This window comes from Rhinopithecus bieti, unplaced genomic scaffold, assembly GCF_001698545.2.
Source record: "Rhinopithecus bieti isolate Rb0 unplaced genomic scaffold, ASM169854v2 scaffold_65, whole genome shotgun sequence".
Taxonomy (NCBI): Eukaryota; Metazoa; Chordata; class Mammalia; order Primates; family Cercopithecidae; genus Rhinopithecus; species Rhinopithecus bieti.
Window position 1 is genome coordinate 5,889,272 of NW_016803344.1, and position 15,685 is coordinate 5,904,956.

Below are 15,685 nucleotides of genomic sequence, written 5' to 3' on the forward strand. Positions count from 1 at the left end.
GGGGGGGGGGGGGGGGGGGGGCAGGGAAGAAGGTTAAAATTAAGGGGTTTTTTTGTTTTGTTTTTTGTTTTTGAGACGGAGTCTCTCTCTTGTCACCCAGGCAGGAGTGCAGTGGCACAATTTCGGCTCACTGCAACCACCACCTCCCGGGTTCAAGTGATTCTCCTGCCTCAGCCTCCCAAGTAGCTGGGACTATTAAGCGCCCACCACCACGCCCGGGCTAATTTTTGCATTTTTTTGTAGAGATGGCGTTTCCCCATGTTGACCAGGCTGGTCTCAAACTCCTGGCCTCAGGTGATCTGTCTGCTTTGGCCTCCCAAAGTGCTGGGATTATAGGCGTGAGCCACCGCACCTGGCCAAAATTCAGATTTTTAAGAATCTAAATGATGGTATTCCACATACAAAAACCCTAGTGTTTCTGTACTCACAAGTAGCATGTATACTGTCAAGGTTAGAAACTGACAGCTGTCCTAGGCCTGGAGGGAAACGCATGGGTTCTGAGTTTCAGAAGGACATTTGCCAATACAGCAAAGGTGTACCCATGCCCAGTATTTTTTTATGAAAAATTTCACACCTACAGAGACTTGAAATAATTGTATATCTTTCATCTCAATTCTACAGTCACCCATTTTGCTATATTTCTATATCACATAACTTTCCATTCTTCCATCTAACTTATTTTTTATGCATTTCTAAGTATATTGCAGGCAGTACCCGCCCCTAACCACTTCCAAGTGTATATCATTAACTCGTTTACTGTTTTTGGAGGATGGGTAAGATTTACATACAGTTTGGACTCGGGAAGGGGAACATCACACACCGGGGCCTATCATGGGGAGGGGGAGTGGGGAGGGATAGCATTGGGAGTTATACCTGATGTAAATGACGAGTTGATGGGTGCAGCACACCAACATGGCACAAGTATACATATGTAACAAACCTGCACGTTATGCACATGTACCCTAGAACTTAAAGTATAATAATAATAAAAATAAAAAAGATTTACATACAGTAAAATGCACAAATCTTCAAAGTAACAAATGTGACCCCTGTGTCACTTCAGAACCCTTTCAGGAAAGCTGCTTCTGCTTCCCAGTCAGCCCAGCCCACTCCTTAGAGGCCACCCCGTTCTGATTTCCTCCAAGTCTGATTTCTGCCCTCTAAGTACAGCTCTCGCCTGGGATCCGTGAGCAGGGCCCGTATTTCAGGGAAGTGACTGCTTCTCGGGAGGTGCCGCAGCCGCCTTCTCGTCAGCATTCATTCCTCCGCCTCAGTCCTGGCCACGGCTCCCTGGAATTCTCATCCTCTTCTGTGAACTGGTATTGCTGTTTCTCCAAAAATTAAAAATGCTCCAAGGATTATAGGTTTTCTCCCCTTTCATATGTTTGGCTCTGAGACACTGCTTATTGGCAGTTTTTCATTGAGAATCCTAAAAGCCACCTTTCCATACCAAATTCCCGTCTGTCTCTCCCAAATTACCAGAAAAAGAAAAAATGAGAAATGGAGGTCTCAGATTCCATCATCACAGCAGGTAGAAATCACTGTCACCGAATCCATCAAATTAGTAAGCATACCCCACTGTCGGTGAACTGAAGCTGATCAATTACATATTCAGTTTGAGAAGGCAAATAACACAATTGCAGAACATGTTCAAAATGCGAGTCCTACTGCTATGGTGAACAAGCTCAATCCAATCAAAAGCACCTTTGTTTTGGTCTCCCACTGTCTTAAGTTTCCTCTCTAGGGCTTGTTCTTCTGCTGTCCCTAGGCGATATGTAGGGCAAGCCGTGCCCTGGGCAGACGGAGTCCCCGCCCAGCACAGGAACAACTCCTTTGAGTCCTTCGAGCTGCATTTGGAGAGAGGCCGCCCCTTCCATTGTGGGCCACAGGGAACCTCGCGCTCTGCAGAGGGAGAGCAGCTTATGTTTGGCCTCGGCCTTATTTTATTTGCCCACCTGGTGCTGTCACTCTTTTGCCCAAGTTGCTGAGGGGGCATGAGGTGGGGAGCAGTTCCTCATTCGCCGATACTGCTGTGAACTGACTTCAGCCGTGGTGCATTTTCCTGAGCTTTCACAGGCGTGCCCCCTGCCCTCTTCTGTTGGCAGCTCCCTCACTTTGGAGGGTGTGCTCCCTCTGGCCGGCCCTGTCTATCTTTGGCTCCTGACTCTCAGGGCCTCCCCTCTACACACTGTCTTCTGTTGATTGGAGGTGAAGCAGAAACCCCACCGCCTTCCTCCATGGGTGGTGAGATTCATAGCTGCTCAGTAGCCTCTAAAACTCATCCTCAAACTTCCAGCTTCTTTATAGATGACATCCCCAGCAGAAGCGTGAGCTCGCTTGAGACCACCTGGTGTCACAGTCCAGGTAGCTGCTGGTCCTGCTCCTCTCCGTGGCATTTGGCCCATGGACTATGCCTTGGGGGGTGCTCAGCAGAAACTAAGATGAAGATAATTCAACTTCAACCCCCTAGTTCACAAGAAATATGTTAGTTGCTTTCCCTAAAAAAGGCTAGGTGAAATAGGGAATTTCGTGATTTTTTTGTGGGGGACGGAGGGTACGGAATCTCGCTCTTTCACCCAGGCTGGAGTGCAGTGGTGTGATCTCAGCTCACTGCAACCTCTGCCTCCCAGGTTCAAGCAGTTCTCCTGCCTCAGCTTCCCAAGGAGCTGGGATTGCAGGTGTGCGCCACCACACCTGGGTAATTTTTTTGTGTTTTTAGTAGAGACAGGGTTTCAGCATGTTGCCCAGGCTGGGCTCCAACTCCTGGGCTCAAGCAATCCTCCTGCCACAGCCTCCCAAAGTGCTGGGATTACAGGTGCAAGCCACCACGTCTGGCATATTTGATTTTTAAATACTACAAGTATTTGGGTAAAAATTTAAAAGTTTGTAATAATCTAACAACAGGCTATAATATAAGCCAGGGCTTCCCAGCCTTTTTCTAATGAAGTAACTGAAGAACGAGTGTTATCTAGAAGTCCAAGGTGAATCTGCCGGAGTCATCCAAAAAGAGCCCCCTGCAAACATGAACCTGCTCTCTAGAAACGTACACGTTTGCATCCCAGCAGCTCCGGGGAGAATGTGGAGCTGAGTGGAGTCAGGAGCGCAGGCAGCCAGGGGAAAACTGATGGCGGCTTGGGCAAGGGCAGTTTCATGGTGTTGGAAGTGGGGATTCTGAAGGGAAAGCACCAGGACTTGCTGGGGAGGGTTGGAAAGTAAGGAAATGAGACATCAAGGGAGACTCCTTGGTTCCTGCTTGAGCAACCAGGTGCTGGCTTTACTGAGAGGAGGCTGATTAGGGACTTTTGTGGGGGAAAGAGCACCAGCAATTTGGAAATGGCCTGCTTAATCTGAGCCTGTTAGATACCCATGTGTTTAGTTAGAATGTCGGACGGACTGTTGAATACCCAATTCTTCCAGGCCTTGCTAGACATAAGGATATGGAGCTGTCAGCCTGTTACTGGAATGTAAAGCCAAGGAGGTCAGGCGCAGTGGCTCACGCCTATAATCCCAGCACTTTGAGAGGCCGAGGCGGGAGATTCACTTGAGCCCAGGAGTTCGAGACCAGCCTGGATAACATGGTGAAACTCAATTTCTACTAAAAATACAAAAAACAGCCAGGTGCAGTGGTGAGTACCTGTAGTCCCAGCTACCTGGGAGGCTGAGATGAGAGGATTGCTTTAGCCTGGCAGGTCAAGGCTGCATCACGCCACTGCACTCCAGCCTGGCCAACAGAGTGAGAGACCATGTCTCCAAAAAAAAAAAAAAAAGCTGCCGGGCGCGGTGGCTCAAGCCTGTAATCCCAGCACTTTGGGAGGCCGAGACGGGCGGATCACGAGGTCGGGAGTTCAGCACCAGCCTAACCAACATGGAGAAACCCCATCTCTACTAAAAATACAAAATTAGTTAGGCATGGTGCACATGCCTATAAGCCCAGCTACTCGGGAGGCTGAGGCTGAGGCAAGAGCACTGAACCCAGGAGGCGGAGTCTAGCAGTGGAGCCGAGATCATGCATCCGCACTCCAGCCTGGCAACAAGAGCGAAACTCCTCTCAAAAACCAAAATAGGCCGGCGCGGTGGCTCAAACCTGTAATCCAGCAACTTTGGCGAGGCCGAGACGCGGATCATGAGCTGCAGGAATCGGACCATCCTGGCTAATACGGTGAAACCCCTCCTAACAAAAAATACAAAAAACTAGCCGGCGACGAGGCGGCGCGCTGTAGTCCCAGCTACTCCGGAGCGCCTGAGACAGGAAATGGCGTGAACCCCGGGAGGAAGAGCTTGCAATGAACTGAAGACCGGCCACGCACCCAGCCTGGAGCAAGCAAAACTCGTAAAAAAAAACAAAACAAAACAAAAAAAAAACAAGAAAACAACAACATACAAAAAAAATATAAATAAATAAATAAAACAAAAAAAGCTTCTGGAGCCCCAGTTATCACTTTCTAGTTCCAGACAGCAGCTGATGGAGGATGGAGATGGCAAAGGATGTACCTTTTCTCTTTAAGGCGATTTCCCAGGAGTCCCATAGGGCACTTCCCACTTAGGCCTAATTAACTGAAGTTCAGCCACCTGCCACTCCTGACTGCACGGAAGCCTCGTGCAGGGCTGCACTAAGAGACACCCAGGGCAGGCCGGGCGCGGTGGCTCAAGCCTGTAATCCCAGCACTTTGGGAGGCCGAGGCGGGCGGATCACGAGGTCAGGAGATCGAGACCACCCTGGATAGCATGGTGAAACCCCGTCTCTACTAAAAAAATACAAAAAACTAGCCAGGCGAGGTGGCGGCGCCTGTAGTCCCAGCTACTCGGGAGGCTGAGGCAGGAGAATGGCGTGAACCCAGGAGGCGGAGCTTGCAGTGAGCTGAGATCCGGTCACTGTACTCCAGCCTGGGCGACAGAGCAAGACTCCGTCTCAAAAAAAAAAAGAGAGACACCCAGGGCTGTCTTCGAAGGGGGACTGGGACAGCAGCTGCTGGAGTCAGCTGTCAGCCGCCTCTGCCATAGAAGCCACGAGGAGAAAGGATTTTGAGGAGGGGTAAGTCGCCAGAACATGTTTGTTTGCTGCGGAAAGATTTTAAGGGGTCCCAGGGAGCAAGTCCATGGGGCGTGAGCATGGCTGGTGTCCTGTGCACAGTGGAAGGACTGGCCTTAGGAACAGGGACAGTGATTCCACTCAGCATGAGGGAAGCCAGGGAGAGGCCAAGAGGGCAGAGCAAGGTCTCCGTGGAGTGAGGGCAGCGGGGAAGGTGCCTTGCAGGAGAGGAGAGAACACACTTCCCTGGGGACGTGGGCGAGGAGTCTGACCGAGGGGCAGGTGGCCCTTTTGCAGCATCGTTTTCAGCCGGGGGTGCAGCAGTCACCGCACAGCTGAACTTGGCCAGGTTAAGTCGGCAGAAGAAAGAGGGAGTTGGGACTGTTGGAAGTAATTACGATGGCTGTGGAGTCTGTGCTGGGAGAGGAAGGGAAGTGACTGGATAGAGGGTGGCAGTGGAACTTTTTTTAATTAAAATTTTTTTCCTCCCCAACCCCCCCCCTTTTTTTTTTTTTTATTTAATAGAGACAGGGTCTGGTTATGTTGCTGACATGGTCTGGCTGTGCCCCACCCAAAATCTCATCTTGAATTATAATCCCCACAATCCCCAGGTGTCAAGGGAGAGCCCAGGTGGAGGTGATTGAGTCATGGGGTGGTTCCCACATGCTCTTCTCGTGATAGTTCTCATGAGAGCAGATGGTTTTCGAAGTGTTTGGTAGTTCCTTCTGCGTTCATTCTCTCTCCTGCCGCCTAGCAAAGAAGGTGCCTGCTTTCCCGTCACCTTCCACCAGGAGTGTGAGTTTCCTGAGGCCTCCCCAGCCATGCGGACCTGTGCATCAATTAAACATCTTTTCTTTATAAATTACTGTCTCAGGCAGTTCTTCACAGCAGTGTGAGAATGGACATGTAGGGTTTCCCAGGCTGGTCTTGAGCTCCTGCGTCCTCCCTAAGCACTGAGTTTGCAGGTGTGAGCCACCGCACCTGGCCAGAGTGAAACTTGGGAAGGGCCTGATTGTTCAGAAAGGCGGGGATCAGCGTGCCCAGCCTTGCTTCTGCAGGGGAGGCTCACTGGTGAGGTGCCGTCTGGGGCAGGTGAGGGAGAGGGGTTCCCAAAGCAGTGACAGTGGAGAGGGGTGGGAGGAGACAGATGGGCTTGAGAGGACTCAAGACTGCACTGGCGGGCGAGGGGGAGTCCAGCCGGGCCTGGGCCAGGTGATGGGATGAGAGGAGAGGGGGCGATTAGCTGGAGGCACAGTCTTGGGGAAAGAGGTGACTTTCTTTGGATGTGTTGAGTTCTGAGGCAGCCTTTGTTCCAGAGACAGAGCCTGGACCTGACAGCTGGAAGCCAAACTGGAGGTGAGGATTGTACGTCACTCATAGTGGATGCACTGGTGGGTGTGGACAGAACCCAGGACCCCATGAGTGGCTAAGGGGAGCTGAGGAGCAGCTGGAGGCTGCAAAGGCCTTGGGGAGCCAACCTCCCCCGGTGACCAGCCTGCTCTGAGGGCTTGAAGTCACAGAGGGAGGGAGAAGGGTGACAGCCGCAGCCCTCTCACTCAAGGAGGTGGGATTAGAGCTGGAGAGGACTGAGCACGCCCCTGGCTCGAGAGGACAGATATGCGGGTGAGGCCCAGAGGAAGGGAATGGCCAGGTCTGAGGCCCTGCAGGGCCGGTGGGGTTGGTGTTCTCAGCCCCCACGTTCCCAGTGAAAGCAGAGAATCTGGGAGTGAGGTAAGGCAGTGTGAGCTCAAGGCCTGTGGACCCCTTAGTGGGTCTCAGTCCCTACAATCTTTGGAATGTTTCACTTCGTTTTTTTTTTTTTTTTAAGATGGAGTTTTGTTCTTGTCACCCAGGCTGGAGTGCAGTGGCACAATCTTGGCTCACTGCAACCTCTGCCTCCCGGGTTCAAGCAATTCTCCTGCCTCAGCCTCCCTAGTAGCTGGGATTACAGGCACACACTACCATGCCCAGCTAATTTTTGTGTTTTTAGTAGAGACAGGGTTTCACCATGTTGGCCAGGCTGGTCTTCAACTCCTGACCTCAGGTGATCCACCTACCTCAGCCTCCCAAAGTGCTGGGATTACAGGTGTGAGTCACCATGCCTGGCCCCATTTCACTTTTTTGGTTGTGGTTTTTTGTTTTTGTTTTGATACAGAGTCTCACTCTATCACCCAGGCTGAAGTGCATCGGTGCAAACTCGGCTCACTGCAACCTCTGCCTCCCGGGTTCAAGTGATTCTCCCGTCTCAGCCTCCCGATTAGCTGGGATTACGGGCGTGCACCATCATACCTGGCTAATTTTTGTATTTTTAGTAGAGAAGGGGTTTCACCGTGTTGGCCAGGCTGGTCTCGAACTCTCAACCTCAGGTGATCAGACCACCTTGGCCTCCCAAAGTGCCGGGATTACAGGTGCAAGCCACCGTGCCCAGCCTTCACTTTGAGTCTGTAAATGGGAGTAGCCAATCCTTCCTCAGAGATAATGACCCTGACTCAGACTTCAGCCCACCTGGGTCCTCCCAATGTGAGGCCCATTTTACGAGTTCATTGCCTGAAACGAGGCACCAAGGCCCAGCAGTGCTGATGCAGGGCAGTTTCTTCCCTTCGCTCAGGAAGGCATTCAAGAACCAGCCGGTATGGCCGGGCGCGGTAGCTCAAGCCTGTAATCCCAGCACTTTGGGAGGCCGAGACGGGCGGATCACAAGGTCAGGAGATCAAGACCATCCTGGCTAACACGGTGAAACCCTGTCCCTACTAAAAAATACAAAAAAACTAGCCGAGCGAGGTGGCGGGCGCCTGTAGTCCCAGCTACTCGGGAGGCTGAGGCAGGAGAATAGCAGGAACCCAGGAGGCGGAGGTTGCAGTGAGCCGAGATCCGACCACTGCACTCCAGCCTGGGCGACAGAGCGAGACTCCATCTCAAAAAAAAAAAAAAAAAAAGAACCATCTGGTGGTAGAAAACAGCTTTATTGAGGGGTGGCAGGGTTAGAGCTGTGGCTGCCCCTGCCATGGGCAGTCTCCTGAGAGTAGCAGCCCAGGGGCAGATCTGTATCCGTACTTACACCCATTTTTAATGACTGCTAATTCAGGGGGCGGGTTATTCAGAAATAGCTAGAAAATGGGCAGTAACTTCTGAGTGTTGCCATGGCCAGAGGGGGTAACGTCCAGGTATTGCCATGGCAATGGTAAACTGCCATGGCACTGGTGGGCGTGTCTTCTGGAGAGGTGATTTCAGTACTTCTGGTTCAGCCAGTCTTCAGTCTGGTCCAGAGTCAGTCCCTCCTGCCTCAGTGCTGATTGCAGGCCCTGTTCCCCCCAGGACTCCATGGCTTCTGAGTTGCTGACTGATCCTCCACCTCGGAGGTAGTTCTGGCACTGTTTTGCAGATGAAGATGAAATTCTTCAGTTCTCCATGTGGAAAAGCAGTTGAGGGCCCAGGTCTGTCTGGCCCACCTGCCGTTGTGTAAGGAGCTCAGGGCCTCTGATCTGCCCATACTCGCACAGTCATTAGTGACCAAACAGGCCAGGGTTGCTCCGCCTTGTGCCGGGCCAGCCAAGGCCAGCTCTCTACTTTTTCTCAGGCCAATAGGTCCAAGTCAGAAGCCACAGAACAGCAGGAATGAGGGATGGGAGCAGAGTGGCAGGGGATGTGCTTGACCGTGGCTGAGACCCCCTGAGCAGAAACGACTCCCCCAACCTCTGCTGATCCCCCTAGCACCCAGCAGCAGTGCTTGGCACAGACTCTGTCCCTGCACGTGGTCTAGAGGGGGAGATACACCTTTTAGATGGCAAATGGCATGGAGAGATGACTGTGGGGACCCAGGGGCAGGGTCACGTATGCAAAGAATATTTACTGAGCACCCACCATGTGCCACACCCTAAGTCCTGGGGTGTAGCAGGAACCAAGCATATGAAAAACTGTCCTTCAAGGACTTGCATTTTAGTGAGAAGGAAATAAAATTTTATTGTAATAACTGTAAAACCACAGTGAGATACCACTACACACTCGCCAAAATGGTGAAACAGAAATGAACACCACCAAACGCTGGCAAGGAGGCAGCGTACCCAGAACTCCCACACATCACTGATGGGAGCGCAAAATGGAACAGCACTGGGGAAGGCCTGGCCATTCCTCAAACACACATCTGCCCCCAAAGCCAGCAATTCTCCTATTGGTCCAAGCGAAACAAAAGAACATATCCACACAAACACTGTCACAACAATGTTCAGAGCAATTTTATTCACATCACCAAAAGCTGGAAACAGCCCAGGCATCCATCAATAGAAAAATAAACTGGTACATCCCTCCATGGGAACCTACTTGATAGTTTAAAGAAATGGCCTACCTGGGCGCAGTGGCTCATGCTTGTAATCTCAGCACTTTAGAAGGCCGAAGTGGGTAGATCAGGAGGTCAGGAGTTTGAGACCAGCCTGGCCAATATAGTGAAACCCTGTCTCTACTAAAAATACAAAAAAAAAAAAAAATTAGCCAGGTGTGGTGGCGTGCTCCTGTATTATACAGGCTGTGAAATTATACAGACTCTGTCTCAAAAAAAAAGCCTACTGATACCTGCAACAACATGGGTAAGCCTCAAAACTTTATACTGAATTAAACCAGAGTCACAAGAACACATGCTGTATGATTCCATCTATAAGAATTTCTAGACCAGGCCAGAGTGGGGTGAGAAATGAGAACGGTGCCTGCCTCCACGGGGTGCAGGTGGACTGGGGAGGCCCAAGGAACCTTCCAAGTTGTCTTTTTTTTTTTTGAATCGTAGTCTTGCTCTGCCACCCAGGCCGGAGAGCAGTGGGACAATCTCGGCTCACTGCAACCTCTGCCTCCCGGGTTCAAGCCATTTTCCTACCTCAGCCTCCTGAGTAGCTGGGATTACAGGTGCCACCACCATGCCCAGCTAATTGTTTGTATTTTTAGTAGAGATGGGGTTTCACCATGTTGGCCAGGCTGGTCCTGAACTCTTGACCTCAGGTGATCTGCCCTTCTTGGCCTCCCAAAGTACTGGGATTACAGGTGTGAGCCACCGTGCCCGGCCATGTTCTCTATCTTGAAAGGGGTTTGGGTCACATTAGTGAGTGTATTTCTCAGACTCACCAAAGAGTACACTTGACACCCCTGCATTTCATTGTATGTGAATTTTACCCCAAAAGAAAATACATGAACGTGAAAGGCTGAAGGGAAAGTGAACAGATGTCTGCAACTTTGAAATTCAAAAAGGGAAGATGGACAGAGACGTAATAAGGCAGATGGAGCCACCTGTGTTTGACACGGAGCCTTGCTCTGTCACCCAGGCGAGTGCAGTGCACGATCTCGGCTACTTCAGCCTCCACCTTCCAGGTTCAAGCGATTCTCCTGCCTCAGCCTCCCGAGTGGCTGGGATTACAGGCGAGCACTGCCACACCCAGCCAATTTTTGTATTTTTAGTAGAGACAGGGTTTCACCAGGCTGGTCTTAAATTCCTGACCTTAGGCGATCCGCCTGCCTTGGCCTTCGCAAAGTGCTTGGATTACAGGCGTGAGCCACTGGGCCCGGCTGAGCCAACTGTTAATGGCAGGTGTAAGGGGACCACTACCATTATTTCAAGTGTTGCAATGCTTTCATAATGCCCAGAGAAATTATATAGCATATGGAAAGGCTTCCCTGAGGGGACACTTGAAGCAAAACTCGATGTGAGGGTGAGGGACACAGAAATCCTGGGGAAGGATGTTCCAGGCAAAGGCCCTGGGGTATGAGCCTGACAGGGATTCCTGGAGTAGCCAGGAGGCCAGAGTAGCTGTGAGGCAGATCCCACGGCCTCCTGGGCCACCATCAGCACTTGGCTCTTACTCTGAGAGGGGTATGTGAGGACAGGACAGCTGTGGTCACTGTCCTGAGAATGTACTGAAGGAGGCAAGGCCAGGGCAGGAAAACCAGCAAGGAGATAATGGCAGCAGTTCCACAAGATGTGGTGGGGACTCTGGCCCTGGTGGCAGTGCTGAGCCATGGTCAGATTCTGGAGAATCTTGAAGGTGGAACTGACAGGATTTGAGGATGGATTGGGTGTGGAGCAGGAGTGGTGGAAGGGGGTGGTAAAGGAAAGGAAGGAGTCAAGAATGACTCTGAGGAGGTCGGGCACGGTGGCTCACACCTACCTGGTTTTAATCCCAGCACTTTTGGGGGTAAGCCCAAGGGGCGGGAAATTGGGAAACCCGCTGAAAGGGCCAAGGAGTTTTTTTTTTTTTTTTTTTTTTTTTTGAGGCGGAGTCCCCCTCCGCTCTGTTTCGCCGGAAAACTGGGGAGTGGCAAGTGGCCCCCAGAAATCTTTCAGCTTCACCTTGGCAAAGCTCCCGCCCTCCCGGGGTTTCAGACGCCCATTTTTTCCTCCTGCCTTCCGCCCTCCCTAGTAAGCGGGAAAAAACTTGACAAGGCCCCCCCGGCCACCTCGGCCCCGGCTTAGTTTTTTGTATTTTTAGTAGAGACCGGGTTTTCCACAGTGTTACCCAGGGGATGGTCCTCCGGATCCCCTGACCTCCGTGATCCGGCCCGTTCCCTCGGCCTCCCAAAGTGCTGGGATTACAGGCTTGAGCCACCGTGCCCGGCCGAGACCAGGAGTTTGAGACCAGCCTGGCCAACATGGTGAAACCCCATCTCTACTAAAAATACAAAAGTTAGTCGGGCATGGTAGTAGGTGCCATCTCAGCTACTTGGGTGGCTGAGGCAGGAGAATCACTTGAAGGAGGGAGGTGGAGGTTGTCATAAGCCGAGATTGCTCCATTGCACTCCCTGCCTAGGCGACAAGAGCGAAACTCCATCTCATAAATAAATAAATACATAAAGGTTTTTGGCCTGAAAAAGGGAGACAAAAGATTACAACTGGAGCACATTTTAGGGGAAGATCATGGGTTTGTTGTGCAGAGGTCAAGTTTGAGATAGATGTCTGTTAGACATTCGAGTAGACACGGGAAGTAGAGGCCAGGCCACTGGATTCAGGGGCGATGGGGCAGGGGAGGGACTGGAGGGCGAGTCAGCCCTGCTGACTGTCAGGCAGGGGCAGAGCTCAGAGCTTGGGACTTGGGGCCCTCCTCCTCCACCCTGGCCTCGGCTCAGGACTGAGTCTGACAAAAGACAGGTGTGATCACTTCCCAAGGCCATGGCTGACCCAGTTCTTTGGCTGCTCTCAATGGCCCTGGTCACATTTAATCTTCTGTGGCACTGTGTGCGTGAGGTTTGTCCAGTATGACACACAGCTCTGGATCAAGAGTCGGCAAACTAAGGCCCTCAGCCAAGTCTGTCTGTTTTAGCAAATAAAGTTTTATCCAGATCCAAACCCATTCAGGCTGTCTAAGGCCACTACAGCAGAACCAAGTGGCTGCCAGAGACCAGAAACCATGTGGCCTGTAAAGCCTAAAATATTTACTGTTTGGCCCTTTAAGGGAAACGTTTGCCGACTACTCTCCATCTTTCATTAAACAGTGTGTGGTTCTGTTATGGGAACACACGGCAAGCTATTAAAGACATTAGGTGGTTCCCAACTTTTTGCTATTATGAAAATGTTACAATAAGCGTTCTTACCCTTGTTTCCCTGGGTTCCTGGGTGCACACACTGGAATTCCTGGGCTGTAGGAAAGACATGGGCATCTTCAGTTTGGGTCAGTTTTGCCAAACTGCTCTCCGGTGTAGCTGAGGTCGCTTACACTCCCAGCAGCAGCGGAAAGAGCCTATCTTTCCACGTTCCTAATAAGTGTCCTCAGCCTTCAGCATTACCAGTCTTTCACTGTGTGTAGATTGTCTCTGATTTCCTGGCTGTGAGTGACAGGTTTACTCCTTTTTTTGTTTTGGTGCTCTGGACGCCCCCCCCCCCCAATTCAGAACACAATACTGAATTGTGTTCACTGGCCATTTGTTCCTTTTAAGAGAATATTTCATGTTTCACCACATAGTATGGTGTTTTACCTTTGCGTACATGTTTACTGTAGGTTGGGATTTTGTTTTTTGTTTTGTTTTTTTTGAGACAGACTCTCGCTCTGTCACCGAGGCTGGAGTGCAGTGGCGTGATCTCAGCTCACTGCAGCCTCCACCTCCAGGGTTCAAGCAATTCTCCTGCTTCAGTCTCTCGAGTAGCTGGGACTACAGGCATGCACTACCATGCCCAGCTAATATTTGTATTTTTAGTAGAGACGGGGTTTCACCATGTTGGCCAGGATGATCTTGATCTCTTGACCTTGTGATCCGCCTGCCTCGGCCTCCCAGAGTGCTGGGATTACAGGCATGAGCCACTGTGCCCGGCCTGTTTTTGTTTTTTGAGATGGTGTCTCGCTCTGTCGCGAGGCTGGAGTATAGTGACACAATCTTGGCTCACTACAACCTCCACCTCCCTGGTTCAAGCGATTCTCATGCCTCAGCTTCCCAAGTAGCTGGGATTACAGGTTCGTGCCACCACACCCAGCTAATTTTTTTGTATTTTTTTGTAGAGATGGGGTTTCACCATAGTGCCCAGGCTGGTCTACAACTCCTGGGCTCAAGTGATCTGCCTGCCTTGGCTTCCCAGAGTGCTGTGATTACAGGTGTGGGCCACCGCACCTGGGCTATTTTTTGTTGTTGTTGTTGTTTTGTTTTTGTTTTCAGTATTTTTTTTTTTTTTTTTTTTTTTTTTTGCTCTTTTTGCCCAGGCTGGTGTGCAATGGCACAGTCTCAGCTCACTGCAACCTCCACCTCCCGGGTTCAAGTGATTCTCCTGCCTCAGCCTCCCAAGTAGCTGGGATTACAGGTGTCTACCACTATGCCCAGCTAATACTGTATTTTTAGTAGAGATGGGGGTTTCACCAGGTTAGCCAGGTTGGTCTCGAACTCCTGACCTCAGGTGATCCACCCACCTCGACCTCCCAAAGTGCTGGGATTACAGGTGTGAGCCACCATGCCTGGCCTGTTTTCAGTATTTTTTGTTGTTTTTCTGAGACAGGGCCTCTGTCACTCAAACGATCCTCCCACTTCAGCTTCCTGAATAGTTGGGACTATAGCTGTGTGCCACCAAAGTCAGCTAATTTTTTCTTTTCTTTTTTTTGAGACAGTCTCACTCTTGTCACACAGGCTGGAGTGCAGTGGCACAATCTCGCCTCACTGAAACCTCTGCCTCCTGGATTCAAGCAATTCTTGTGCTTCAGCCTCCCAAGTAGCTGAGATTACAGGATGTGCCACCACACCTAGCTAACTTCTGTATTTTTAATAGAGACGGGGTTTTGCCATGTTGGTCAGGCTGGTCTTGAACTCCTGGCCTCAAGTGATCTGCCCACCTCAGCCTCCCAAAGGGTTGGGATTAACAGGCGTGAGTCACTGTGCCTGGCCTAATTTTCTCATTTTTGTAGAAACGGGGTCTCACTATGTGGCTCAGGCTGGTCTCAAACTTCTGGGCTCAAGTGATTCTCCAACCTGGGCCTCCCAAAGTGCTGGGATTACACTATTACTCCTTTTTAAATTTCTTTGACACTCTGCTCATTGATTCTCTGTATTTATTATCTAAGTAATACGTCTATGTAATAAGGCTATAAATCTGAATTTTTTTTTTTATTTAAGAAATGGGTCTTATTTTGTCACCAAGGCTGGAATGCAGAGGTGCAATCACAGCTCACTGCCGCCTTGAACTCCTGGGCTCAAGCAATTTTCCAGTCTGGGCCTCCCAAAGTGCTGGGATTACAGGTTTGAGCCACCACATCCAGCCTGCTATGGGCCCCCCTCCCAAGTTTTCTTAATATATGTATCCTCATTTTTTTTATCTAAATAATTTTTACTTATATATGAGTTCATATTTAGGACAGGTTTCAATTTCCACACAGTTGGAGCTTACATGGTTTTCGCCTGTGGCCAAAGAATATGGTTGAAACTGATTTGATATCTGTTGAGATTTGTCCTGCACCCTAGTAGTTGGGTCATTTTTGTAAATGTTCTTTCTGTGATTGAAAGTAATGTGTTGGTCCCACACAGGTCTGAAATTTAAATTTTAAACGTTAAAAAATTAACGTGTCAGGTTCAGGATTCTATTGGGGTTCACTGATCAGGATTAGCAACTGTATTAACATCTTCTATGTCCTTAGTTTTTTTGGTTGTTTGGTTTATTAGTTACTCAGGTCTTATGTCTCCCACTATGAGGGAGGATTTGGCAATTTCTCCTTGTATTCATATATACATATATATATAGAGAGAGCGACATAGACAGAGTCTATATATATAGACAGAGTCTCACTTTGTCGCCCAGGCTGGAGGGCAGTGGCGCAATTTCCGCTTACTGCAACCTCTGCCTAGCAGGTTCAAGCAATTCTTGTGCCTCAGCCACCTGAGTAGTTGGGATGACAGGCGTGCACCACCATGCCCAGCTAATTTTTGTATTTTTAGTAGAGACAGAGTTTGCCACATTGGCCAGGCTGGTCTTGAATTCCTGGCCTCAAGTGATCCGCCCACCTCGGCTTCCCAAAGTGCTGGGATTACTGGCATGAGCCACTGCACCCGGCCTATTTTCAGCCTTAAAAACCCTGGAACATAGAAGTTCAGAACTTTCCTCTCTTCACAGAGCTCCTTGCATCATTTCATGGTGATCCTTTGTCCCCAGTGTCTTCTGCCTGAAGGCCTATTTTGTCTGAGTGAATTTCTATAGGTACATCTTTTGGTTAGTTT